The 27,729-nt window shown below is 36.7% G+C and overlaps 1 long non-coding RNA gene across 10 annotated transcripts in view; it reads left to right on the forward strand.

Moving 5' to 3' along the window:
• The window catches only part of LOC147361816 (uncharacterized), a 429,777-nt gene that overhangs the window by 97,981 nt on the left and 304,067 nt on the right, over positions 1 to 27,729 (forward strand). The window contains exon 3 of one of the 10 annotated variants that reach the window (XR_015137662.1): positions 12,782 to 12,842. The exons of 8 other annotated variants lie outside the window; for them this stretch is intronic. This is a non-coding gene — a long non-coding RNA (uncharacterized LOC147361816). Of the gene's footprint in view, positions 1 to 2,842; positions 3,460 to 12,781; positions 12,843 to 27,729 lie in introns of those variants that run through there. One more of the 10 variants, XR_015137666.1, reaches the window with a different exon arrangement.

Here is a 27,729-nt window from a genome sequence, read left to right on the forward strand (position 1 = left end):
AAACAAAGAAAAAGTTAAATTTTCAATCTTAGATCAGGAGACAGTTTACAGAACAAGCATCTTTACATGCTGTTCTTGAAGGTAAATGAGGACTGCACGGAACAGTTAAAAAAACATTTCTTAAAGGTAAACGTGGAAATGTAAAAATGAAAACTGCAGGCTCAAAAATAACAAGTAGACACAAGTGTTTCAGATAAAAGGAGGATAGTGGAAAAAAATGGATTAGAACTCATCAGGTTAAGGTCCTTGTGAGCTAGGATGCGAAATTTGAATTTTATTCTAAAAGCACTGGGTGGTTTCTTGACATTATGTCAGAAAATGGCAAGTTTTCCAAATGTACTTAAATATATCCCTGACCAATCTGGAGCTCCCAAAGAGACATGCACTGGTTGCGGCTCCTAGCAGATTAACTGATAAAACCCTGACTACTGCCGGCACTGCAGGCAGCAAATATAGTTCATTAAATTCTGCCTCAGGGGTTGTTGAAATTGTGTCTAAAGATGTTAAAGCGAGCCAAGCAAATGATGAATTCACTTTTATTTAATGCAGTTAACATTTTTAAAATGTCAAAATGCTATTGAAGTCAATGAGTAAAGTACAATTATACAAGAACAAATTGTACTAAATAATGATAATGATGATAAGCACATACTAGTTACATATGCAGGTATGGATATTTAATTTCATTTTCTTTTCCCTGTGTAAATGTGGGCAAATTTAACTTCCAGAAGCCACCAATAAAATGGGTGGAATATTTTTGTACTTACTTTAAAGTGTTGTTTTTAATATTAAGTGGGTTACAGTACATAAAGGCCTTACTACAGTGTTAGGTGCAAAGTATTATTGTGTTTCTTATACTAAAAGTAAGCATAGTTAGAATTTCAATACTTATAAATTTACCCTGTAAAATAGATTTAATCAATTATTTTTAATTGATATATATAATCACTTTTCTATTTGAGTAAGGATAGAAGGTGGGGTGACGGGAGATGGGAAATTAGGGACTGAGTGAAAAAAGCGTTATTTAAAGATTTGGGTGGACAAAACTAAAAGAAATTAATACCTGCAATCAACACAAAATCATGTTATTTAGAGTCTGAAAAGTCTGCATATACAGGGTGGAAATTCCTTATAAAAAAGTTTCTTTCAAAAGTTATATATTTCTTGATATTTTAGCTTCATGTATACTGTTACTAAGGTAGTTTGTAAACTCTAACTTCTGAACCATTGAAAGAGCAATGAACAAAGAGAGACTAACTTAATTACTTTCATGCCTAAACTCAGAGTACATTTTTTCTGCATTATAATCTAAAACTATGTTTTCTAACTCAAACTACAACTAAAACTAAAATTTGATTTAACAAAATCCAAATACCTTTCTTCTTCAGCAAGTGTTACATAAAGAAGGACTCAAATTCTGCCATGAACATTACACAGAAAAGTGTGGGTGTTGTTAAAACTCTGAAGTTCCCTTTATTCTTCACATCAGAAGCACTTTACTATCTCTTAATGGATATTAAACCAACAGTTTAGGAAGTTTTTTGGGGGACTCACCTTTGTGTTATACACTAATCTCAAGTACAATCCATTCATCTAGGATCCATTTGCTCCATAAAAGCTTGCTTCGTGTTTTATGGCACTTTAAGAGATTGTGAGTTACTGAGTAAACTTTGCAGTTCCCGAGAAAGAGCTCAATAACCAGTGCTGTCTTAGAAACAACACAAAATGTTTTCCAGTTATGTACAGCTAAATTAAAACAGTGCTGTTCAGAATGGAACTTGTAATTTCAGACATAGATGGGTGAGGTGTTTCTGTAGATTTCAGTCCTTTGCAAGGATTTTTCTGCCCTACTGACCAGTTAGAAAACACTTGCCTCTCTGCAGAAAGCATGTCACAAGCACAGTTAGCACGACATTTTCCAAGATACCCGTATTATACCTGCCACAGGGGCCCTCCTGCTCCTTTCTTTGTAGCTGGCTGCAGCCCTGCACTATACCCGAGCTGTCTAAGTAGAGGAAGTACTCACTCCGTGCTCACTCACATCCATAGTTCTCAATGCTTCCTCTGCCTGCACACTCTTTACACACAGTCCACTTCTGTCAGTAACTTCTCTTTACACTGCCATCAAAAAATGAAGGGAGAAAAGGAAGAATGTATACATGTAATTTGAAAGAAGTCCCTGGAGATTCTGCTACACTGGGTGGCAAGTCAGCTCCTCCTAAGAATTATTGTTATTATTTCTAACATAACAGTTATCAATATTCCGGCACAAGAAAACCTTCAAAATATTTACCATGAATAGAAAATGTCCAAGAGGAATAAAAAAAAGTAAATGGTGTGAAATATTTAGAAAGTATAAAAATAGTGATATAAAAGATTGTGAAATAAGTGAACATAACAAGAAAATTGGGCTTCCTAGGTGACTCTAGTGGTAAAAAACAAAACAAACAAACAAACAAAAAAAACACCCAACAATGCAGGAGATGAAAAAGACCCATGTTTTGATCCCTGGGTTGGGAAGATCCCTTGGAGGAGGGCATGGAAACCCATTCCAGTATTCTTGCCTGGAGAATTCCATGGATAGAAGAGCCTGGCGGGCTACAGTCCATAGGGTCGCAGTTGGACACCACTCTTAGAACGCCCACAAACAGAAGAATGTGCTCAGTTGCTGTCCAACTCTTTGCAACCCCATGGACTGTAGCCCACCAGGGTCCTCTGCCCATGGGATTTTCTAGGAAAGAATACTGCAGCGGGTTGCCATTTCATTCTCCAGGGGAAAAGAATACTGGGAAAATAATGTTCTTTGACTTTTTTCTTCCTTTGTTTCACTTTTAAATTGTAGAGTCTACCATTTCTGAAATCATACACTCCCAAGAAGGAGGGATTAACAGCTTGACAGCAGTTTAGGAAATGGTTCGTGCCTCACTCCACTCTTGGGACAGCACATGTCTAAACCATGTAGGATGGCTCATTGTCCATGCTTCTCTGCAGTGTCTCGAGATGCAGACACCGGAACCAACAGTGGGATTTTCACACCCTGACCTCCCTGAAGTGTTTCAGTCATCCAACAGAAGTCTGTTAGGTACTAAGAGTCTTCACAAAATTTTAACCTACTGTTTCTCTGAGTTTTTAAACCTGCAAAAGACCGAACACACACACAGACACAGTTGTTCAGTGTGATTTAACAGGAAATATTGCACATTTCCAAAAGAGAATTAATTATTCAGGTAAACAGGATACATTTAAACAATTGTATAGAAGACTCTGAGATCTTGCTCTTCATGCTTGGTGTCTTCATATCATAAACTGTCTCTTTAAATATCCTAGAATTAACCTTGTTTAAATTATTTATAGACTTTGAACAGCACAGTCTTTGTATATATCCCTAAGGCTATTTGATGGACCTTTTTTTTTTCAAGTATCTGATGGAGATAAAGCATTTCATTGAACGTTTTTAGAAAATATAACTGCAATAGGTTGTCGAATAAATTTTTGCATATATACTGTTCTTCCATAAAATGCCATGAAACTAGTTGGAATCCTTTGGTTTTTATTAACTTATTGATTGATAACAATAGCTTCTGTTTCTGAACTAAAAAAATATACATTCTTGGTAAGGTCACTTCTTTGGCAAAAATGCAACAAGCAACCAAGATTTGTTGTTCAGCCATACCTTTGATTTGGCAAACTATGTTCTTTTTCTAATCTTGAAAGGGCCTTGAAATGTCCATCTAGCAGCATGTCTACATTGCTAAAATAACACAATAGTAACCCAAACTATATCTTTTATTTTCCACTCTGCTGTTTATTTCCCACTTTTTAGAGGTCAGCTATGGCTATGAAAATCATGTATAAATGGAATTAAAAGCAGCTTTTATAAAAGCAGCTGTCATTTAAACAAATTGTCTCAGAGAATGGCAATAGCATTAAATTAGCCTTGCAAATAACAACCAAAAATCTGCGAGTCCCCAAAAGGTTACAGTCCTTTTCCTTCTAGAGAGAAAGAAGCCATAAAATTAAAAGCATCTGCACTGGCAAGCAAAAAGACTAGTATAAATTACTTTACAGATAGACTTCCAAGATGTCAAAATAAATTTTATTATAGAATTTATAAAAATAATTTTGGAGATTAATAATCTGAGTAACAGTGTAATAAAAATCCATTTCTAAAGGGAGAGTTTAGTATATACCCACAGTGAACAGCAGATTTCTGTCTTCTCTGGTTATAAAATCATAGAAATGAAAAAAATAGTTCAGCTTTAGTCAGATAATTTTAGGTTAAAAATGAGTTTAAATTTCCTGACACTTGTTAAAATAATATGGTTCCCTGGGAAAATGAAAAATTGTCTTTGAAGATATTTTAATGAAGATTTCTGGTACATGTGATTTCACACATGTGTTCCTCTATTCTTTAAAATGCTTCCGGGAGCTGGCACTTCCTTTTTTTTTTTTAATTTAATCAGTGCTTAAAGGTTCTTTCAGTTCAGTTCAGTTCAGTTCAGTCGCTCAGTCGTGTCCGACTCTTTGCGACCCCATGAATTGCAGCACGCCAGGCCTCCCTGTCCATTACCAACTCTTGGAGTTCACCCAAACTCATGTCCATCCAGTCAGTGATGCCATCCAGCCATCTGATCCTCTGTCATCCCCTTCCACTCCTGCCCCCAATCCCTCCCAGCAGCAGAGTCTTTTCCAATGAGTCAACTCTTCACATGAGGTGGCCAAAGTATTGGAGTTGCAGCTTCAGCATCAGTCCTTCCAATGAACACTCAGGACTGATCTCTTTTAGGATGGACTGGTTGGATCTCCTTGCAGTCCAAGGGACACCCAAGAGTCTTCTCCAGCACCACAGTTCAAAAGCATCAATTCTTTGGCCCTCAGCTTTCTTCACAATCCAACTCTCACATCCATACATGACCACTGGAAAAACCATAGCCTTGACTAGATGGACCTTTGTTGGCAAAGTAATATCTCTGCTTTTTAATATGCTATCTAGGTTGGTCATAACTTTCTTTACAAAGATGCATTTTCACATGTTCTTTCCATCTTTGTTACTGTTTGAAAGTCAAAGAGAGATGTACAAGTAGGGGAATGTAGTAGTGCTTTCTGCATAAAGAAATTATGAAGAACAACAAACAACAATCACAAACCACAAGAATGCTTATCTTATCCTTGAACATTCATTCTAAACTTTTAATTCTCTTAATGCCCTACAAGGGCTTTCCTGATAATTCAGTTGGTAAAGAATACACCTGCAATGCAGGAGACCCCAATTTGATTCCTGAGTTGGGACAATTCACTGGAGAAGAGATAGGCTATCCACTCCAGTATTCTTGAGCTTCCCTTGTGGCCTAGCTGGTAAAGAATCCACCTGCAATGTGGGAGACCTGGGTTTGATCCTTGAGTTGGGAAGATACCCTGGAAATGGGCAAGGCTAAGTATTCTGTCCTGGAGAATTGCATGGACTGTATAGTTCACGGGGTCCCAAAGAGTTGGACATGACAGAGCGACTTTAACTTTCATTTTCAATGCAGTACAAAGACATATGACCTCATCATTACTATGTTGTTGTTAGTTTCTAGTCTCTTAGTCATGTCTAACTCTTTGCAACCACATGGACTGTAGCTTGCCAGGCTCCTTTGTCTATGGAATTTTCCAGGCAAGAATATTGTATGGCTTGCCATTCCCTTCTCCAGGGGATCTTCCTAAATCAGGGATGGAGCCTGCATCTCTTGCATTAACAAGCTGATTCTTTACCATTGAGCCACCTGGGAACACCCCATCATTACTATATCATTTATAAAATGATACCAATTATTCAGAATAGGATTTAATGAAATTATTACTATGTGAATTTTTTTTTAATTTTCTTATCAATAGGATGATCTATTAGATATAAAAGAGACTAATAGAACATCTAAGCTAATGTTTCTTAATATGTGCTCCATGATTAACCTTTTAGGCTTGTTTTAAAAAGCCTACATAGACATGACTAAATTAGCAACTTTGGGGGTAGATCTTAGGAATATATATTTCTGGAACTAAGTAATTCAGCTGAATTAGGTCCTTGCGAAGGTTCACTTTCATGTTGCTGAGAGTCTAGATCCAACACAGAGGTATCTAGGTAGGTCTAAAGATGTTCTTTGGAAGTACTGAGGCTAAAGCTGAAACCCCAATACTTTGGCACCTCATGCTAAAAGTTGACCCATTGGAAAAGACTCTGATGCTGGGAGGGATTGGGGGCAGGAGGAGAAGGGGATGACAGAGGATGAGATGGCTGGATGGCATCACCGATTTGATGGACATGAGTTTGGGTGAACTCCAAGAGTTGGTAATGGACAGGGAGGCCTGGCGTGCTGCAATTCATGGGGTTGTAAAGAGTCGGACACGACTGAGCGACTGAACTGAACTGAACTGAAGGATGTGAAGATGAATAAGGCATCTAATAGAAAAGCAAATCCAAAAATAGACATATGAATGCAAAAAAGAAAATGAAATGTTTCTAACACATTTCACATTGAGTACAGAGACACCAAAAAAATACATCAAAATAAATTTTCCTGAAAGTATTGAGGGCAGCATAGGAAAGAATTGAAGCAGTACATGAACATTATGAAGAAAGGTAAACAGGACAAGGAAATGCATTTACATAATAGGCCACAGGGTATGTGAGGAAAATTAAAAGACTGTATTGTATTGTTGAATCACAAATTCAGAGACATATGAATGATATGGACAGGGAGTTATGCAGAAGCAAGATCAAGGGGTAAAAATTCCTGTTATATAGATTTTTATGGCACCCCACTCCAACATTCTTGCCTGGAAAATCCCATGGACGGAGGAGCCTGGTGGGCCACAGTCCATGGGGTCGCTAAGAGTTGGACAAGACTCAGCGACATCACTTTCACTTTTCACTTTCATGCATTGGAGAAGGACATGGCAACCCACTCCAGTGTTCTTGCCTGGAGAATCTCAGGGATGGAGGAGCCTGGTGGGCTGCCGTCTATGGGGTCACACAGAGTCGGACAGGACTGAAGCAACTTAGCAGCAGCAGCAGCATAGAGGTAATGGGGACTCACTCAAAGAATTTAAACAAGAAAGTGACGTTGTCAGATATGTATTCAAGATAGATTCTTCTGAAAGCTCTTTGAGGAAAGATTTTAATGGAAAAGACTTGTTGGAAGGTGAACTGAGGCAAACTTAAAATTTCCAAGTATTTATTTGGGTGTATATTGGTTTGAATCTGGTAGCACCAAAGCCACAATGGTTAGGAGTCCTCTACCACAGGAACTAGGGGGAGGGGTTTTTTAGACAAGATGTGGAAGCAAAGCAAAGATAGTATCTGACTGGGCATAGTTCAAGCAGTTGACTTATATGGAAAGCCTAGTTAGCTAGTGAAATAGGTGGTTCTGAAGTTTCATTTTCTTCAATTTGAGTGCACTGATTGTTGCTTAGGTTTGCCTGTGAAAATTACCTAAGTCTAGTGACCTCTTTGTTTAATTACTTTTCAAAACTAGAGGTTTGGAAACATATTAGGGTATTATTGCTGTTGTTGCTTAGTTGCTAAGTTGTGTCTGACTCTTGTGACCCCAGGCTCCTTTATCCATGGGATTTCCCGAGCAAACATACTGTTCATGAGTTGCATTTCCTTCTCTGGAAAATCTTCCTCACCCAGGGATTAAACCTGCATCTCCTACATTGGCAGACAGATTCTTTACCACTAAGCCACCTGGGAAACCCAAGTGTAGACTTCCATATATATGATTCAGTAACATTTAGCCCATGGCTACCAACACTGTATGCTTATCTAACAGACATTTTCTTCATAAGCATGACATAGTCTTCTTTGGCTTGGCAGCATTTCAGTACTACACTTTGTGACCATTTTGATTAGCAAAACTGCACACTCACACATACCATAAGACACAAAAATATGTGGCATTAAATAGATCTTGTGGGCACTTGTAAGATCTGAAATAAGAAGGGGTAATCTTGGCTTGTTTGATCTCATCAGGGGATGCACATGTCCATGCATGGCCAAAAAAAGATTTGGGGTTACAAATAAAGTTTAGCGAATAGAATTCACAACTGCATAATCCATGAATTTTGATGATTCACCGCACTATGCAGAACTCTCGGTGATATAAAGTAAACACCTGGAGCTAAAGTGATGATCTCTTCTGAACTGAAACTAAGTAATGATAGTCTCAAAATCTACTGTTGTTTGATTCTTATATTCCTGCATAGGTTAATAAAAGAGGTGAAATAGAAACTAGTCATTGAAAATAATTAAAAATCATGGAAAAATAATTTATTTGATGATCTTAATTTTATATATATAAGCTCTTAGACTAAACTGAATTTGCTAAATACAAATTGAAATGAAAAATAATTTATTTAGCACTATATCCCTTACAAAAAATTAAAATTAGTATTTAATACATTATTAACATAGTAAATTAAAAGGACTAATTTCATCATACAGTAATACAAATCTTACTCTGAGGATATGTCATGTATATATTATATGTTATATATATGGAGAAGTTACAATATGGGTAGTCTTTAGGAGTTTTCATTAATGCTATTTAGGTTTTTTAAAATATATTTTATTAGAATTTGCTTCTTTATATCAATAAAAATAACATTCTAATTCTACATAGTAAAAGACATAGGACTACATGTATTAATAAATATATATTATTTTTTCTTCTTTGTGCTTTGTTACAGAAATAGATTAATAACATTTTAAATTCCTTTTTACAATTTCAGTTATCAGGTTGAAATATTATACCTTTAAATGACCAATATAGCACAAATGAGCACAATATGATAGTGACCTTTTTATATTTTAAATTTGCTTTTATCAGGGTTACTTACATGTGAGAAGGCAGACCAAACATTAAAAAGTCAATCCCAAAGGAAAAGGTTAAAATAATAACTATTATACGATTATGCTTTAGTGTCAAAAGGGTGACTACTGACATTTTTATGTATCATTCCTTAGATTATACATAACAAATGGAACTACATTTTTCATGTTTTCTACAGAAAAAGATATGCTGTGCCTTTCACTGATAATTATGTTAGTAAATTCTGAGTTTTTAAAAAACAAGAAATCATAGCTTTTCTCCTCTTGGGTGTCATTTTTCGCTAGTCAGCCTAGAGTAAAATTTGTTTGAAAAAAATCACTGAAATTTCCCATTTAGGTAATTCAAATAGTGACTCTATGAGGAATAAATACCTATAAGCACAAAATATCTAGAGGGCTTGCTTATGTATCCCATTTTATAGTCTGTCCTCCTCCTGAGGAGGGCTTCCCAAGTGGCTCAGTAGTAAAGAATCTGCTTGCCAAATGCAGGAGATGTGGATTTGATCCCTGGGTCCAAAAGATCCCCTGAAAAGGAAATGGCAACCCACTCCAGTATCCTTGCCTTAGAAATCCTATGGACAGAGGAGTCTGGTGGGCCACAGTCCATGGGGTTGCAGAGTCAGACATGAGAGAGACTGAACAGAAGCCCATGGCCTGAGAGCATAACTGCTTTAACTGAATATGAAGGTTGCTTTTGTAGAGCTACTGCTGTACTAAGATTAAAGTATATCAGATATGTTCTAAAGCAGATGACACCACCCTTACAGCAGAAAGTGAAGAGGAGCTAAAGACCCTGGTGGTGAAATTGAAAGATGAGAGTGAAAAAGCTGGTTTAAAACTCAACATTCAAAAAACGAAGATCATGGTATCCGGTTCCTTCACTTCATGACAAAAAGATGGGGAAACAATGGAAACAGTGACAGACCTTATTTCCTTGGGCTCCAAAATCACTGCAGGTAACAACTGGAGCCACAAAATCAAAAGTCCTGTGCTCCTTGGAAGAAAAGCTATGACAAAACTAGAAAGCATATTAAAAAGCAGAGGCATCACTTTGCTGACAAAGGTCCATACAGTCAAAGCTATGGATTTTCCAGTGGTCATGTATAGATGTGAGAGTTGGACCATAAAGAAGGCTGAGTGCCAAAGAATTGATGCTTTTGAACAGTGGTGTTGGAGAAGATTCTTGAGAGTCTCTTGGTCTGCAAGGAGGTCAAACCAGTCAATCCTGAAGGAAATCAGTCCTAATATTCATTGGAAGGACTGATCCTTAAGATGAAACAGCAATACTTTGGCCACCTAGTGTGAAGCACTGACTCATTAGAAAAGACCCTGATGATGGTAAAGACTGAAGGAAGGAGGAGAGGGGACGAGAGAGGATGTGATGATTGCATGGTACCACAGATTAGATGGACGTGAGTTTGGGCAAGATCCCAGAGTTGGTGATGGACAGGGAAGCCTGGTGTTCTGTTAGCCATGTGTTCACAGAGTCAGGCATGACCGAACAACTGAACTGAACCAAATCCCAGTTCTTATACCCTCTTTATTTACTCTACTGTCAGAATCATTTAGCTAAAAATAATACTAAGTTGTTAGCAAGTAAAATTTAAAGTAAGTTTCTTTAACAGGAACGTGTGTATGCTTAAATACAGAGTTCCTAGTTCTATAATTAGTCAGTTATTAGTCCACAGTAGTTATTAGGAATGTCCTTTGGCCTTAATAGTTTAGAAAATGGTGTGTTAAATATTACAACCTTGCCTTATCAATTGATTTTTGTTTCTTGACTTACTGCTACCTGTTTGTTCACACTGTTGTTTCAGTCATGACAAAGGTTTAGGATAATCTCAAAATTCTGTTTGATGACTGTATTTGAGTTCTTAAGATACGATAAATGTTTTCTTTTTTTACTTGCAATTAATTATATTTAAATTATTCTGATGACTGCTCAACCTTTAAAAAATCTTTTGCTCTTTTTTTTACTCAATGATGTCAGCTTGTGCTTGTGTAAAATTGAACTTGATATAAAGCAGACTTTTGAATCCCAACTATTCTTTTTGAGTTTAGTTCATTTTAATTTTGTTAGTGTCTTTATTTTACCACAAATTATATACAGATGAAGTTCTACTATTATAACATTTTCAGTTTAACTACATCCTAAGTTATTAGCACACATTTTGTTTTTCATAATAAAACCATACCATCATTTAACCTTTTTTTTTTTTTCTTGAGGAGAACTAAAGGACTTAGAACTGAATTATTAAATTTATTTAGTTCACAAGAATATCTGCCCCTCTTACTGTAATGAGATACCATGGCTTTTTTTTTTTAACAGAACTAGATTAAAAAAATCTTAAAATTTGTATGGAGACACAAAAGACAAAAAGATAGCCAAAGCAATATTGAGAGAGAAGATCTCCTTGAGAATTAAAGGTCAGGTACATGTACAGATTCCAAAGAAAAAAGAATGCTGGAGAGAGAGAAGCCCAGCCCAGTCCCAGTCCTAACAGATATCCGAGTTAAAACACTCTTAATGATAACTATTACCATCTTGGACACTTCACCCCACTCAGGTTGCCAGCTGGCTACAAATGCAGGAGTGAGTAAGTGTCCAGAAGATGTCTCATGAACAGAGAGGAACTTCTTGGCTGAGCAGAGTCCAGGGTGCAGAAACATTTAATTCCATTAGAACAAAGACTTGGCCATCATCACCACTGTATCCCATGATTCAGAATAGTGAAGTTTTTGAAAAAATGAATTAATAAATTGATAATGTGATATATGAAAGGAGTTAGGGGCTTCATGAACTCATAGAATGTGATCAAGCAAACAAAAACCACTGGGAAATGGAATCATCTTACATGAAATACAACCAGGGAAGGAAACTGCCAGAAAATATCAATGGACAGAAGTGGAAGGATGTAACCATCTACTTATAGCTTTTCAGAGAGGGAAAAAAGTTTCCCCATAATATAGTCTATAATCCAAGTATGCTATCTTAATCATCTCATTGATGCTCACTGGTAAAAATAAACAAAATATTAATGATAACACCTTTGAGTTCTTTCAGGACACAGGTCAAATGTCACCCACCCCATTACGCCTGTCTTTTCTTCCTAGTCAGCATTAGGTCCTCCCTCCTCATGGCTCCCACAGCACTTTACTCTATGTTTTCCATTTGTGAGCTCATCACCAGGCACTGCCTGCCAATGCAGGACACATAAGAGACATGGGTTTGATCCCTGGGTCCAAAAGATCCCCTGGAAGAGGGCATGACAACCCACTCCAGTGTTCATGCCTGGAGAATCCCATAGACAGAGGAGCCTGGTGGACTACAGTCCATAGGGTTGCGAAAAGTCAGACACAGCCAAAGCAAATTGGCATGCGTGCACTCACATATACCCCACGTTCATTTACACACCAGTCTCCGACACCGTACTAGGAACTCGGTGAAGACTCACTTCTATCTGGTACAATGTATAATAGGAACTCAATTATTTTTATGAAGAAGGAAATATTTATGTTTAAAAAAATAAAAGATGGGGAGAGAGAGACCCAAAGACCTGGGTTGCAATCCATTTAATTTCTGAGTCATTGAGTGAATCATTTATGTCACTGAATGTTAAAAGAAAACAAAACAAATAAAGCAAACAAACAAGCAAAATCCCTCCCATATAAGGTGAACATTCTTTGAAATTTATTAGTGTTGTATAAAAGTTATGTACTGTTACATAGCAGTAATGAGCCTTGCCCTCATCTTCATCTCTTCTGCAAGATCTTTTTATTTGAATTTCTATTCTACATTATTTAAGGAGGAAACCTCTAGGTTTTCCCTGTAAATCTATAGACTAAAGTTATCTATGGTAGTGTTCAGTTTTGCATTAGCAGGAAAAATTGAAGTTACTTTAACTTTTCTAGGGTACAAGTTACTTCATTATAATGAAATGGAATTATGTGCTCCACAAGATTAAGCTGTTTGGTAAGCAGAAAACTGTTTCAAGCCTCTTAAATCACTTCTGTATTTTTTTAAAAATAAGTAAATATATTTTGGATTTAGAAAAAAAGAAATTGAATTTAAGCAAAAACATGCATGGTACAGTTTCTCTCTTGTAAATGTAGTGTGTTACTTCCATTTCTGTCCATAGCTGTCCCACAGCATGTAGTCCTGTTTTTCATTCAACACATTAAGTATCCAAAATATACCAGATGCTTTTCTTATCCCTGAGCATAAATCAGTGCAAGTGTAAGACAGATCTCTGTAGTAAGGAAGGTTAAAAATGCACATAAACTATATCATGACTTCACAAAATTATTTGTGTAATATAGAAAACTAAAAAAGTCAAGGGTTTAGGAAGTGATGCTCTTATAAGCAGGACATTTTTTTATATAGCAGTCGAGGAAGGTTTCTCTGAGGTTGTGACACTTGCAGAGAGAACCTAATGAAGTAAGAAACATTCATAGATTTAAGTAAGATAATTTCTGACCCTCCCTCCAAAAAAAAAAACACCAATTTGCCGATGCTATGATATAGAAAAATCATGGTATGGAGGCAGAATCCTTAAAAGAAGAAAGTATATGGAATAAACCTATGGCATCTATTAAGACATATTTAAAGGTAATGTAGTATACTACTAAATTACTGGTGATTATTTTTACTTTGTTACTACTGATGTGAAGAATTGACTCATTTGAAAAGACCCTGATGCTGGGAAAGATTGATGGCAGGAAGAGAAAGAGACAACAGAGGATGAGATGGTTGGATGGCATCACTGACTTGATGGACATGAGTGAGCTCCAGGAGTTGGTGATGGACAGGGAAGCCTGGTGTGCTGCAGTCCTTGGGGTCACAAAGAATCAGACACGACAGAGCAACTGAGCTGAACTGATACATATACATATATAGTGGGGGCATATATTTACTCTCACACATATTATGCATTGTGTGTAATGATGTGCTTTCAGATAGTGCTGATATTGTTCAAAGTCAATTTATAAGCAATTCGATTATACCAGAGTGAGAGTAAATATCATCACTCCTCTCTCTCAGGCTCTGTATATTCCACACTGGGATTTGAAAATAGCTGATAAAAAAAAAAGGGAGATAAAACTGTCAACTTAATTATTCACAAGAACTTGAGCTAGAGATTATAACATATATCACTGTGAACAAGTGAGTTAATATGACACCCCTAAATTAGGCAGATTTATCTTTCTCATCATTGGCAAAGGTGAAAAATTACCAGGAGTTTCTACCATGGGCAAAAGGTGGGCAGGGTATATATATATGCTCATTACAGATTTGCCAGTGACCAAATAAGGCCTAGAAGAGTTTCACGTCTAGAAGAATCTCACTCGCCTTTGACTTCTGTCTATAGAAGAACAAGATTGTTACTTTAGGAAAATTTTCCAAAGAGAAAACATGAAGACTAGAATAAAATGAAGGTGACTTTATATCTTAGCCGGGGACAGACCCAATCAGCACTGGTTATTTCAGCAAAACTGTCAAGAGTGTCCTTGTTCATTACCTAAACCGCCTCAGTTTTGGGGATCACATTTTCTCCTAGTATATAAAAAATTTTCTCTTTGTCTTTGAAAAGATTTTTTAATTCTATTTTTCCACTTTAAAAAAATTATTGAAGTACAGTTGATATACAATGTTGTGTTAGTTTTAGGTGTACAGCAAGTGATTCAGATATATATATATATATGTATGTATAAATAAATAGGAAATTGTATATTTTAAATACACACAACTCTTATACAGGGAACTGATTTCAGTGTCACTTTAAAATATGCATGCTGCAAACTTATTTAAATGTTTTCAATTATTATAAAAATAGAAAGCAATTAAAATTCTGGAATAAGAATTCCTAATGCAGAAAAGAATTTATGAAAAACTAGCATGTATTGACAGTCTCATCACTCATTGTTATTTTAATTAGGTGGCTTTTCCTCTTGTGTGTATTTTTTCACTGTCTGTTCAGCCCTACTCTGTAAACTTTCTTTTCTGTCTTTATTTATATCATGAGATATATCCCAAGTATATCTTTTTCTAAATTCTATAAAATTGCAAATTCCACAAATCAGCATTATATTTCACCACTTTTCTCTATTGGTGTATAGTAAAGAAGTTTGGTATGGTAAAAATTAACTGATTGCATTAAATCCAGAATCCTTATTTGATCTCTTCACTTCAGTAGAACTTGTTAATAGTTATTTTGTTTGAGTTGAGTTGACTCATTATTTAAATTTACTAGACTCAACTGTTAAATTGCCTACAGAGCAATATTTCCTTTTAGTTGTAAAACAGACTTTTTTATAATAGGAAAATATGTTTTATGCATATGCACAATTATAAGCCCCTACAAAAATAATGTTTTTCTAAATTGCAGAGTTCTGATGAGCAGGCCTTAATTTCCTTCCAGACAAACTGCTTTATATATATATATATATATATATATACACACACACACACACACACACACACACACACTCAATTCTTTTTTAATCTGAAGTATAGTTGATTTACAATGTTCTGTTACTTTCAGGTATATAGCAAAGTGATTCTTTTTCGAATTATATCTGTTTTTTCAGATGCTTTTCCATAAAAAGTTATTATAAGATATTGAATGTCATTCCCTTGCTATACAGTTGGTCCTTATTTTTTACCTATTTTATATGCAAAGAGTCAGAACGACTGAACGACTGATCTGATCTGATCTGATCTGATATGTAATAGTGTGGATTGGTTAATCCCAAACTATTAGTTCATCCCTCCTACTGTGTCTCTTAATTCTTGACTAATCTATTTTACATTTACTATTTTCCTTTTATCATTTATATTGTATGGAATTTAGTCAAGTACCTTCAAATAATTAATTTTATCACAGATTTCTTTGATGAAAAAATAGGAGAGTTTAAGGTTTTTAGCATTTGGAAGATATTTATCACCTCAAAGACACTCACATTTCCAAGAATATAAATTTTATGAGAATGCAATACAATGAACCAAGAAGACTTAATGATTTTTTAGTGTTTATAATAATGATTTCCTAGAAAAAATACTGTATCTCTGAATTATATATAAAAATAAAACAGAAAATAGCTACTTATTAATAAATTATATTACTTATTTAAATATTTTATGATTAAGTCGAAATGACATTGTTTCATCACACACTTTTGAAATAACCATGCCCAGTTCCTTTAGTGACCACTCCATAAGAAAGATAGGATTAATATTTGTTTTATAGCTGAATTTTTAAAAGAAAAATTATTGTGGCGTGGAATGTTAATTATTTCCTTTTTTTTTCTTTGTTAGTATTAGAACTTTCACATTTTAGCTAATCTCCAAATAAATAACATTTCACACTCTACTGGAAGAATAGTCATGGGGCGAAGTCCTGACTGATGACTGCAACTGAAAAGATATTGAGATTCCAGCATCTTTGAATGGAAGAGAGATTTTCTCTACTTTCCTTTAGTTAGAACACAGATGAAATGAGGGAGCTAAAGAGCCATCTAAATCAAAAGGTAGAAGCCAGTTTTGAAGGTATTCGTATTTGCTGTCTATTGTGTGCCAATCACTGTTCTAGGTAGAGGTGATAGAGTTATGAATAAAATAGACAGAAATTTCAGGACCCATGTTGCATTCATTCAAACATATATATTAAAACAACAAACAAATAAACAAAATAAACCAAAAAACCTTCTATAAGAAACACACGGAATACCAATCCTCATATTCTCTTTTTTTTTTTTTGGAATTTATTTATTTTTTTTTTATTCTTCCAATTTTATTTTATTTTTAAACTTTACATAATTGTATTAGTTTTGCCAAATATCAAAATGAATCCGCCACAGGTATACATGTGTTCCCAATCTCTGTCTTAAAAATGGGAGGAAGTCCTCACCATGGAGGTTTTCAGCTTCATAAATAGCATCTCAGTTTCTTACTTTCTCTCCTCCTTCTCTGAAGCCAATTTTTTTTCTTCCTAGTTTGTGGATAAAGCTAGGAAAAGCAGCTGTGCAGTTTGATGACTAACTTCTACTATGAAGTTCAAATCATATAATATTTTCATTTTGTATCTTCCCAATAAACAAACTTGTCCCCTAAAACTCTCAGATCTCAATCAATCACCACATAATGCAACCTGAGAATTGGTTTATAGTATGCTGAGCCTTGGAAATGAACAACAAAATAGGAATTATGCCATGACATCAGTCCTGTAATAGAAGTGCAGTGAATACTCAGTATAAAGATACAGAAATAACCTTTTTTAATTAATTATTTTGGCCTGTAATATAGCATGCAAACAATAACAAAGTAATACACTAAGAGTTTACAAGCAGGAATTATGCCATGACATCAGTCCTGTAATAGAAGTGCAGTGAATACTCAGTATAAAGATACAGAAATAACCTTTTTTAATTAATTATTTTGGCCTGTAATATAGCATGCAAACAATAACAAAGTAATACACTAAGAGTTTACAAGCTTGCAACTATTTATGAAAATATTATACATTGACTTATATCTATACAATTTATTTATTTATGTATTTACCCTTGTATTCCAATGTTACAGGATAGTGATAATTTCACAATTGAAGTTGCTCTATCTAAAAAAATAGCAATTAAATTATTATAAATGCATGTGGTTTGAGGTAAATTTCAGGGTGCCAACATAATTTTCTATGAATGTGTCCATTCATTATAAATGAAACTTTCATTATGGTGAATAGATACCATGAGTTATAACTAACTAGTATTGTGAATGTTATACTGTGTTTATCCGAACTGGAATATATAAGTATTTACCAAAGTAAGTAAAATTGTGGAGTTTGTTTGGATATTCTATGGCAACACGCTCAGCATTCATTCTTACCTGAAGAATCCCATGGACAGAGGAGCCTGAGGGGCAAAGAGTTGGACATGACTGAACAACTAACACTTCACTTATCAGTCTAATTTTGTGTTGAGTGTGTATTTTGTATATGTGCCTACATTTTTAAAGAGGAGAAAATAGCATTAAAAATCACATCTTAAGTTGCACTATGTCCAAGTCTGAATGACAGAATTGTATTTATCTTTTATTTGTTTTTCTTACTACTTTAAATTATTCTATATTTTACATCTTGTATAAACCACAGAGAATAAAGACATGGCCAAAGCTAGGAGAATGGGGTGAACAGGTAGGAAGAATAAACACACCATATCTATTTTCAGGTACCACTTTCTTCCCTTAGTTTTTCTCTGAATCTCATGCTGGATAAAATATGCAGGACTGAGGCTTATAAAACTCCACATATTCTCTGCAGAAGAAGCAGTTTTTTAGCTCTCAAAATATTGTTGAAACAAAGTGATAAACAGGAAAATATTTGCTTGAATTCTGTTTTGAAGTACAACACATTTATGCTTCAATTAAACAATAAAACCAATTTATTATTTAAGTGCTTTTCTTGGAACGAGTCATTTAATTCAGCCAATGAGATTATGGATGAAGAACTGTTATCATGCCCTTGTTTTCAAACAGGAAACCTGGCACAAACATGTACACAGTTTTCCCAAAGCCAACCATGCCTTCAAATCTCAAGCAGTTATTAGACCCTATGACCATCATTGTTTGATAAAAATTTTATTAACATCTAAAATATTAGCATTTGGTTTTTCAAGATAAATTAGTTAAGGTGTCATCATTCATGTTGTAATTACTTTGTTTTTAAAACCATTGGCATCAAATTCCAATTAAATAGGGTTATCTTTGAACTAATGAGATGTTAAAACACTTTCCAAAATGCCTCTACCACCAGCCTTCAAACAATTCCATATATCACCATTGATTTTATGTCAAAAGCATATGCCTCATTGATATAATTATCCCATCATCAGTTTCCTAGTGCTCAAATTTTGTCGTATTGCCCACCAGATTTTTTCTTGTAGATGCTAAAAATACAGTATAAAATCACATTGAAAACATAGCTCTTTGAAAAAAAATAACTGTATGCCTCATTTTGCTGTTATTCTCTTCCCCTGTTGTGTGTTAAGTCGCTTCAGTCCTGTCTGCCTTTCTGCAACCCCATGGATTGCAGCCCACCAGACTTCCCTGTCTGTGGGGATTCTCCAGGCAAAAATACTGGAGTGAGTTGCCGTGCCCTCCTCCAGGGGATGTTCCCTACACAGGGATCGAACCTGCATTTCTTGTCTCCTGCATTGACAGGCAGGTTCTTTACCACTAGCACCACCTGGGAAGCCCTATTCTCTTCATATTAAGTATTATTTAGTCTTTAACCTGACTGGTTCTAAGTGATCTGGACTGAATCCCCTTCCGGTCCTATGGACTCAATGCACCCATCCAAAGCACACATAGCAGCAGTATGCAGCATAGATGACATTTACACTGCATTCCAGTTTGCTTCTCTAAATATATTATGTAATAAGAGTAATAAAGTCTTCTCTCTGAAAGACCGTATAATGAATATTTGGGACTTTGCAGGTCAATGGCATAGTGGTGGCTCAGTTGGTTTAAAAAAAAAAAAAAGTGTGAAAATGTGTAAGTCACACAGTTGTGTCTGACTCTTTGGACCACATGGACTATAGCCCACCAGGCTCCTCTGTCCATGGAATTCTCCAGGCAAGAATACTGGAGTTGTTAGCCATTCCCTCCTCCAGCGGATCTTGCCAACCCAGAGATGGAACCCTGTGTCTCCTGCATTGCAGGCAGATTCTTTACTGACTGAACCACCAAGAATCTGCCTGCAATGCAGGAGACCTGGGTTCAATCCCTGAGTCGAGAAGATCCCCTGGAGAAGGAAATGACAACCCACTCCAGTATTCTTGCCTGGAAAATCTCACGGACAGAAGAGCCTGGTGGGCTGCAGTCCATGGGGTCACAAAGAGTTGAGCACGACTGGGCGACTAACACTTACACTTTAGGACACTAATATGTGCATGTATGTGATTATTTTTTGTTTTCAATTGTGGTTATTCAGCACAATATCTGCTATAGTACTGAACATAATGCATTATTCATGGTTTAAGATAATACAGTTCAATGTAATATGTGTGTGTGTGTGTTATTTTTCTAATGTATCTAGCATTGTGCCGATCTGGGAATTTTGTACAGGAAGTTACATGCTGAGATTGTATCTACACAATACCAAAACCTCTAGATTAAAAGTAAAACATCCAGTCAACCGTGACGTTGTTTCCAAGTATCTACAGGCTTGGCAATGGGAAAGGGAAATGTTTAGATGATGGATGTTGCTTTTCACTTTCCATCTGGCTATTTTGGCTTCATGTAGACAGAGCCTCTGACAGTCAGCATTGATGATAAAATGATTTCAGGTTTTAGATTTGGTTTTAAGCCCACCCACAGGGAGGTAAACAGATTAGTTTGAAGAAGAAAAACTGTTGAATGTCTAATTACATCTATGCTTTCAGCCAAGAGAAATCTCTGAAGGTTGATGATCTGCATTTACATCTCCCTAGACTGTAATACTATCCTGTTTCGTAGAAGAGCATTTGCTTGGAAAGGTCCCCAGTTCAATTACCCAGATATATCAGGAATTTCCAATAAGACTCATGCCAGTCTGGTGCCCCACATCCACTGTAGTCAAAACCAAGAATTAACTGGCTGGATTACTCCTTTTTTTTTTTTTTTTTTTTTATGAAAGCTTTAGGATTTAATTGGAAGAAACATGGTGATGATGGGATTAAACTTGAAGTGTTTGGGGTTCATTTAAAAGGGTTTTGAATTTTGCTTTCTGGAGAAGCCAGTGGAGATAAGAGGTAGAATATCAAGGGTACTACATATCAGTCATAAAACAAATCCCCTTAAAATGTTTATAAAACTATGAAAAACAGTTTTTGTTTCAGAGTGACTATACAGCAAAGAATCGTCAAAGTTAAAATCTCTGTGAAGTGTCAGTCAATTATAGGGTGTTTTGGATGACACACACCCCCTTACTCACATACACCTTCAACACACACACACACACACACACACACACACACACAAAAGAGAGTCATTCTTACTGAAATATTTTTATGTTCTTATTGTTTAGTAGCTAAGTCGTATCCAAATCTTTGAGAACCCATGGACTGTAACCAGCCAGGCTCCTCTGTTCATGGAATTTCCCAGGCAAGAATACTGGAGTGGGTTGCCATTTCCTTCTCCAGGGCATCTTCCCAACTCAGGGATAGAACCCAGATCTCCTACATTGGTAGATTAGATTCTTTCCTACTGAGCCACTGGGGAGGCCCCAAAATATTTGTATATGCACAAACAAAAATGCATAAACTCACATAGATCTAAATACCACACTCGAGCTAATTTAAATGAGTGAAAATGTCATCCTCTCTGTTAATATTTCTTTGCTTATAGTCTTTATCAAATACAGAGTATTTTTTGGCAAGATACTGATCTTAAAATCACAGTTACTTTTGAACAGTAATTTAAGAGTAAAATACTCTGGAATTAGTGATTTGACCATTTGTTTCCGATATTGAAAACATGCAATTTTCATCCTTGATGACAGAAATATGTGAGTCAGCTATTTTTAGCCTTCCTAATAGTCTTAATCTTTTGTTTCATACCTCCAGAGAGTCATAAAAAGAAGCTCTTATCTTGATTTATGTAGCCAAGATACATTATTGCATAATGGATGTGGTTGAAAATACATTGTAACAGTGCTAATAATATCTTACAAGTAAAATATGTGTAATTGGCACTAATAAATAATAATAAATTATTCATTTTAGTGTAAGTGATTGTGGAATTTGGACTCTGCAAAGACAAGTGAATATAATTTAAGAGTTCTTCTCAAAGTGCATTTATTTGCTATCTTATTTGCCAGTATATTATTTCAGATCGGTAGATATAAATAGTGGAGAAGGCAATGGCACCCCACTCCAGTACTCTTGCCTGGAAAATCCCATGGACGGAGGAGCCTGGTAGGCTGCAGTCCATGGGGTCGCTAAGAGGCGGACATGACTGAAAGACTTCACTTTCACTTTTCACTTTCATGCATTGGAGAAGGAAATGGCAACCCACTCCAGTGTTCTTGCCTGGAGAATCCCAGGGATGGGGGAGCCTGGTAGGCTACCGTCTAGGGGGTCACACAGAGTCGGACCCGACTAAAGTGACTTAGCATAGCATAGCATAGCATAGATATAAATAGATGGAGAGGTAGATATAGAAATAGATAATGAGACTCTAGTTCCTATTTGTATATCAGAAATAATATGGTTATTCAACAATAATAAGATTAACATGAATACTTAGGACTATTTTAAAATTTAGGATGGACTCTAAATTTTATCATCAATTGTAGATATACCTACATGGCTATGAGCAACATTAAACCACTGCTTTTATGGTAACTTATAAGGCTAAACTTTTATTATTCTTAATATATTCAATAGTGTGACTGTACTCAGTTACCAGTTTTCCATGGGATGGTGTTGGATGTCATATTTTCCTCATATGGCTCATGTGGTAGCAAATAACATAGAAAACAAGTGTGAGTGATTTAACTCTAGTTGGAATTTAGTATCTTATATAGCAAATGTTCAAGCTGGTTTTAGAAAAGGCAGAGGAACCAGAGATCAAATTGCCAGCATCTGTTGGATTGTGGAAAAAGCAAGAGAGTTCCAGAAAAACATCTATTTCTGGTTTATTGACTATGCCAAAGCCTTTGACTGTGTGGATCACAATAAACTGGAAAATTCTGAAAGAGATGGGAATACCAGACCATCTGACCTGCCTCTTGAGAAACCTATATGCAGGTCAGGAAGCAACAGTTAGAACTGGACATGGAACAACAGGCTGGTTCCAAATAGGAAAAGGAGTACATTAAGGCTGTATATTGTCACCCTGCTTATTTAACTTCTATGCAGAGTACATCATGAGAAACGCTGGGCTGGAAGAAGCACAAGCTAGAATCAAGATTGCCAGGAGAAAAATCAAACCTCAGATATGCAGATGACACCCCCCTTATGGCAGAAAGTGAAGAGGAACTCAAAAGCCTCTTGATGAAAGTGAAAGTGGAGAGTGAAAAAGTTGGCTTAAAGCTCAACATTCAGAAAACGAAGATCATGACATCTGGTCCCATCACTTCATGGGAAATAGATGGGGAAACAGTGGAAACAGTGACTGACTTTATTTTTTGGACTCGAAAATCACTGCAGATGGTGATTTCAGCCATGAAATTAAAAGACGCTTACTCATTGGAAGAAAAGTTATGACCAACCTAGATAGTATATTGAAAAGCAGAGACATTACTTTGACAACAAAGGTCTGTCTAGTCAAGGCTATGGTTTTTCCAGTGGTCATGTATGGATGTGAGAGTTGGACTGTGAAGATAGCTGAGCGCCAAAGAATTGATGCTTTTGAACTGTGGTGTTGGAGAAGACTCTTGAGAGTCCCTTGGACTGCAAGGAGATCCAACCACTCCATTCAGAAGGAGATCAGCCCTGGGATTTCTTTGGAAGGAATGATGCTAAAGCTGAAACTCCAGTACTTTGGCCACCTCACGTGAAGAGTTGACTCATTAGAAAAGACTCTGATGCTGGGAGGGATTGGGGGCAGGAGGAGAAGGGGAGGACAGAGGATGAGATGGCTGGATGGCATCACTGACTTGATGGACCTGAGTCTGAATGAACTCCAGGAGTTGGTGATGGACAGGGAAGCCTGGTGTGCTGCATTTCATGGGGTCACAAAGAGTCGAACATGACTGAGTGACTGAACTGAACTGATAGCAAGATTTGAAATAGGATAACATCGAGGTCAAAGCATTATTTGGGGCTTCCCTGATGGCTCAGCTGGTGAAGAATCTGCCTGAAGTATGGGAGAGCTGGGTTTGATCCATGGGCTGGGAAGATTCCCCTGGAGAAGGGGATGGCTACCACTCCAGTATTCTTACCTGGAGAATTCCATGGGCAACTGAGCCTAGTAGGCTAGAGTCCATGGAGTCATCAAGAGTCGGACACGATTAAGTAACTAATACATAAGAATTACATAAGAACAGATTAAACCACCAACTTGAAAATACATTAAAGGACTAAAGTTTCTATAGGATCTTCATCTTTTTGTTTAAGGGACATCTGGGACAACATCAAGTGTTCCCTTCTCCAAGCATCTTCTCAGCCTGGTGGTTGAACCGAGGTCTCCCGCATTACAGGTGGATTCTTTACCATCTGAGCCTAGACAGCATATTAAAAAGCAAATACATTACTTTGCCGACAGAGGTCCCTGTAGTCAAAGCTATAGTTTTTCCAATAGTCATGTATGGATGTGAGAGATGAACCATAAATAAGGTTGAGAGCTGAAGAACTGATGCTTATGAGGTGTGGTTTTGGAGAAGACTCTTCAGAGTCCCTCAGACTTCAAGTAGCTCAAACCAGTGAATCCTAAAGGAAATCAGTCCTGAATATTCATTGGAAGGACTGATGCTGAGTTGAAACTCCAATGCTTTGGCCACCTGATGTGAAGAGCTGATTCATTAAAAAAGAACCTGATGATGAGAAAGGTTGTAGACAGGAGGAGAAGGAGATGACAGAGGACTAGATGGCTGGATGGCATCACTGACCAAATGGACATGAGTTTGAGCAAACTCCAGGAGATGATGAAGGACAGGGATGACTGGTGTGCTGCAGGCCATGGGGTCCCAATGAGTCAGGCATGACTGAGCAACTGAACAACATATTTTTGTTATCAGTTCTCTTAGTTGGCTAGCTCCTCTTATAAGCTACAGATTCTAGATATCACTTCTCACATATCAGTACCCAGCGGTTATGAAGGTTATGCTAGATTAGACACCAATAAGCCCGCCTGTGTTTGATTTTGATTTGGAAAGCATAGTTACCTCATCCACACTCTTATCCATGTCTTTGGTGGCAGTGTACTATGAAAGATGATCTCAGAATCATGGAGTCTGTGAAGCTTCTAGTAGCTGACTTGAAAAATTGGGTTTTTCTGTACTTCAATCCCTTTGTCATTAAAAATAAATAATTACATACTTCACAGAGTTCTTCTGAATATAAAGTCAATAATTATGTAAGACAGCATGGCACAATGTAGAACAAACATAATAGGCAGTGCTATCTCTAATAAAACAAACAAAAACTAATAAATATTAGATAATTTTCCTTATTTGTTCATTTGTTTAATAAATTAATATTTTAACAAAAGTCATCCTAGATAAGCCCAGACTCCAAATTTCCTGGGATTTTACTGACTTCCACAATGTCCAGAGTTTCTATAAAAGCATCCTCATTAGGGTTAGATTTTCATTCTTCCCAAAACTTAACCTCATTTTTAGCACATGTCAGATATATAAATTCAGTAGAAATTCTATCCAGTCTTCCTCTTTCAGTGCTATATTGTGGGAATATCCAGGCCATATTACTATTTTTCCCTTCAATTATTATATGGTTTCATGTTGTTGAAATATTGTTTTTTCCATTGTCCAAAAGATAACACTAAAATAAGTTACAAATATTTCATTCATGGAAATTTCCATATTTACCTTGATGTCCACATTTTTCTCTATTCACTCCTATGTCAGATAATCACTACATACTTTTTTCCTTTTTTCATTCTTTCTAAGGATTTCTTTCTAGATTGTTGCCAACATCTTTTGATATTCACCAGATTTGACTTAATACTATTTTATGTATCAGTTCAATCATTTCAGGCGCTCTCGTGTCCGACTCTTTGCAACTCCACGGACTGCAGCACGCCAGGTCTCCCTGTCCATCACCTACTCCTGGAGTTTACTTAAACTCATGTCCATTGAGTCAGTGATGCCATCCAACAATCTCATCCTCTGTTGATCCCTTCTCCTCCCCACTTCAATCTTTCCCAGGAACAGGGTCTTTTCAAATGAGTCAGTTCTTTGCATCAGGTGGCCAGAGTAACTGGAGTTTCAACTTCAGCATCAGTCCTTCCGAGGAATATTCAGGACTGATTTCCTTTAGGATGGACTGTTTGGATCTCCTCACAGTCCAAGGGACTCTTAAGTATCTTCTCCAACATGAAAGTTCAAAAGCATCATTTCTTCAGAGCTCAGCTGAGGCTGACTCTGGAAACACCAGACATGACTGGTGGAAACACCATAGCTTTGACTAGACGGACCTTTGTTGGCAAAATAATGTCTCTGCTTTTTAATATGCTGTCTAGATTGGTCATAACTTTTCTTTCAAGGAGCAAGTGTCTTTTAATTTCATGTCCAAAATCACCATTTGCAGTGATTTTTGAGCCCCAGCATATAAAGTCTGTCACTGTTTCCACTGTCTTGAAGTGATGGGACCAGATGCCATGATGTTTGCTTTCTGAATGTTGAGTTTTAAGCCAACTTTTATACTCTCCTCTGTCACTTTCATCAAGAGGATCTTTAGTTCTTCTTCACTTTCTGCCATAAAGGTGGTATAATCTGTATATCTGAGGTTATTGATATTTCTCCTGGCAGTCCTGATTCCAGCTTGTGCTTCATCCAGCCCTGCGTTTCTCATGATGTACTCTGCATATAAGTTAAATAAGCAGGGTGAAAATATATGCCTTGACATACTCCTTTCCCTGTTTGGAACCAGTGTGTTGTTCCATGTCCAGTCCTAACTGTTGCTTCCTGACCTGCATATAGGTTTCTCAAGAGGCAGGTCAGGTGGTCTGGTATTCCCATCTCTTTCAGAATTTTCCACAGTTTCTTGTGATCTGCACAGTCAAAGGCTTTGGCATAGTCAATAAAACAGAAGTAGATGTTTTTCTGGAACTCTCTTGCTTCCTCAGTGATCCAACGGATGTTGGCAATTTGTCATCTGGTTCCTCTGCCATTTCAAAATCCAGCTTGAACATCTGTTGAAGCCTGGCTTGGAGAATTTTGAGCATTACTTTACTAGCGTGTGAGATGAGTGCAGTCTATGGTAGTTTGAGCATTCTTTGGCATTGCCTTTCTTTGGGATTGGAAGGAAAACTGACCGTTTCCAGTCCTGTGGCCACTGCTGAGTTTTCCAAATGTGCTGGCATATTGAGTACAGCCTTTTCACAGCATCATCTTTTAGGATTTGAAACAGCTCAACTTGAATTCCATCACCTTCACTAGCTTTGTTTGTAGCTTAGGAAGCTTCCTAAGGCCCACTTGACTTCACATTCCAGGATAATTGGCTCTGGGTGAGTGATCACATCATCGTGATTATCTGGCTTGTGAAGATCTTTTTTGTATATTTTTTCTGTTTATTCTTGCCACCTCTTGTTAATATTGTCTACTTCTATTAGGTCCATATCATTTCTGTCCTTTATTGTGCCCATCTTTTCATGAAATATTCCCTTGGTGTCTCTAATTTTCTTCTTATTTTATTGTTTTCCTCTATTTTTTTGCATTCACCACTGAGGAAGACTTTCTTATCTCTCCTTGCTATTCTTTGGAACTCTGCATTCAAATGAATATATCTTTCCTTTTCTCCTTTTCCTTTCACTTCTCTTTTCTCAGCTATCTGTAAGGCCTCCTCAGACCACCATTTTGCCTTTTTTCATTTCTTTTTCTTGGGGATGGTCTGGATCCCTCTCTCCTATAATGTCATGAACTTCCATCCATAATTCATCAGGCAATCTGTCTATCAGATCTAATCCCTTGAGTCTATTTGTCACTTCCACTGTATAGTCATAAGGGATTTGATTTAGGTCATACCTGAATGCTCTAGTGGTTTTCCCTGCTGCTGCTGCTGCTGCTAAGTTGCTTCAGTCATATCTGTCTCTGTGCGACCCCATAGACTGCAGCCCACCAGGCTCCCCCGTCCCTGGGATTCTCCAGGCAAAAACACTGGAGTGGGTTGCCATTTCCTTCTCCAATGCATGAAAGTGAAAAAAT

The sequence above is a fragment of the Bos grunniens genome, chromosome 12 (genome assembly GCF_055505025.1).
Source record: "Bos grunniens cultivar Pamir isolate PY7600 chromosome 12, Bosgru_T2T1.0, whole genome shotgun sequence".
Classification (NCBI taxonomy): Eukaryota; Metazoa; Chordata; class Mammalia; order Artiodactyla; family Bovidae; genus Bos; species Bos grunniens.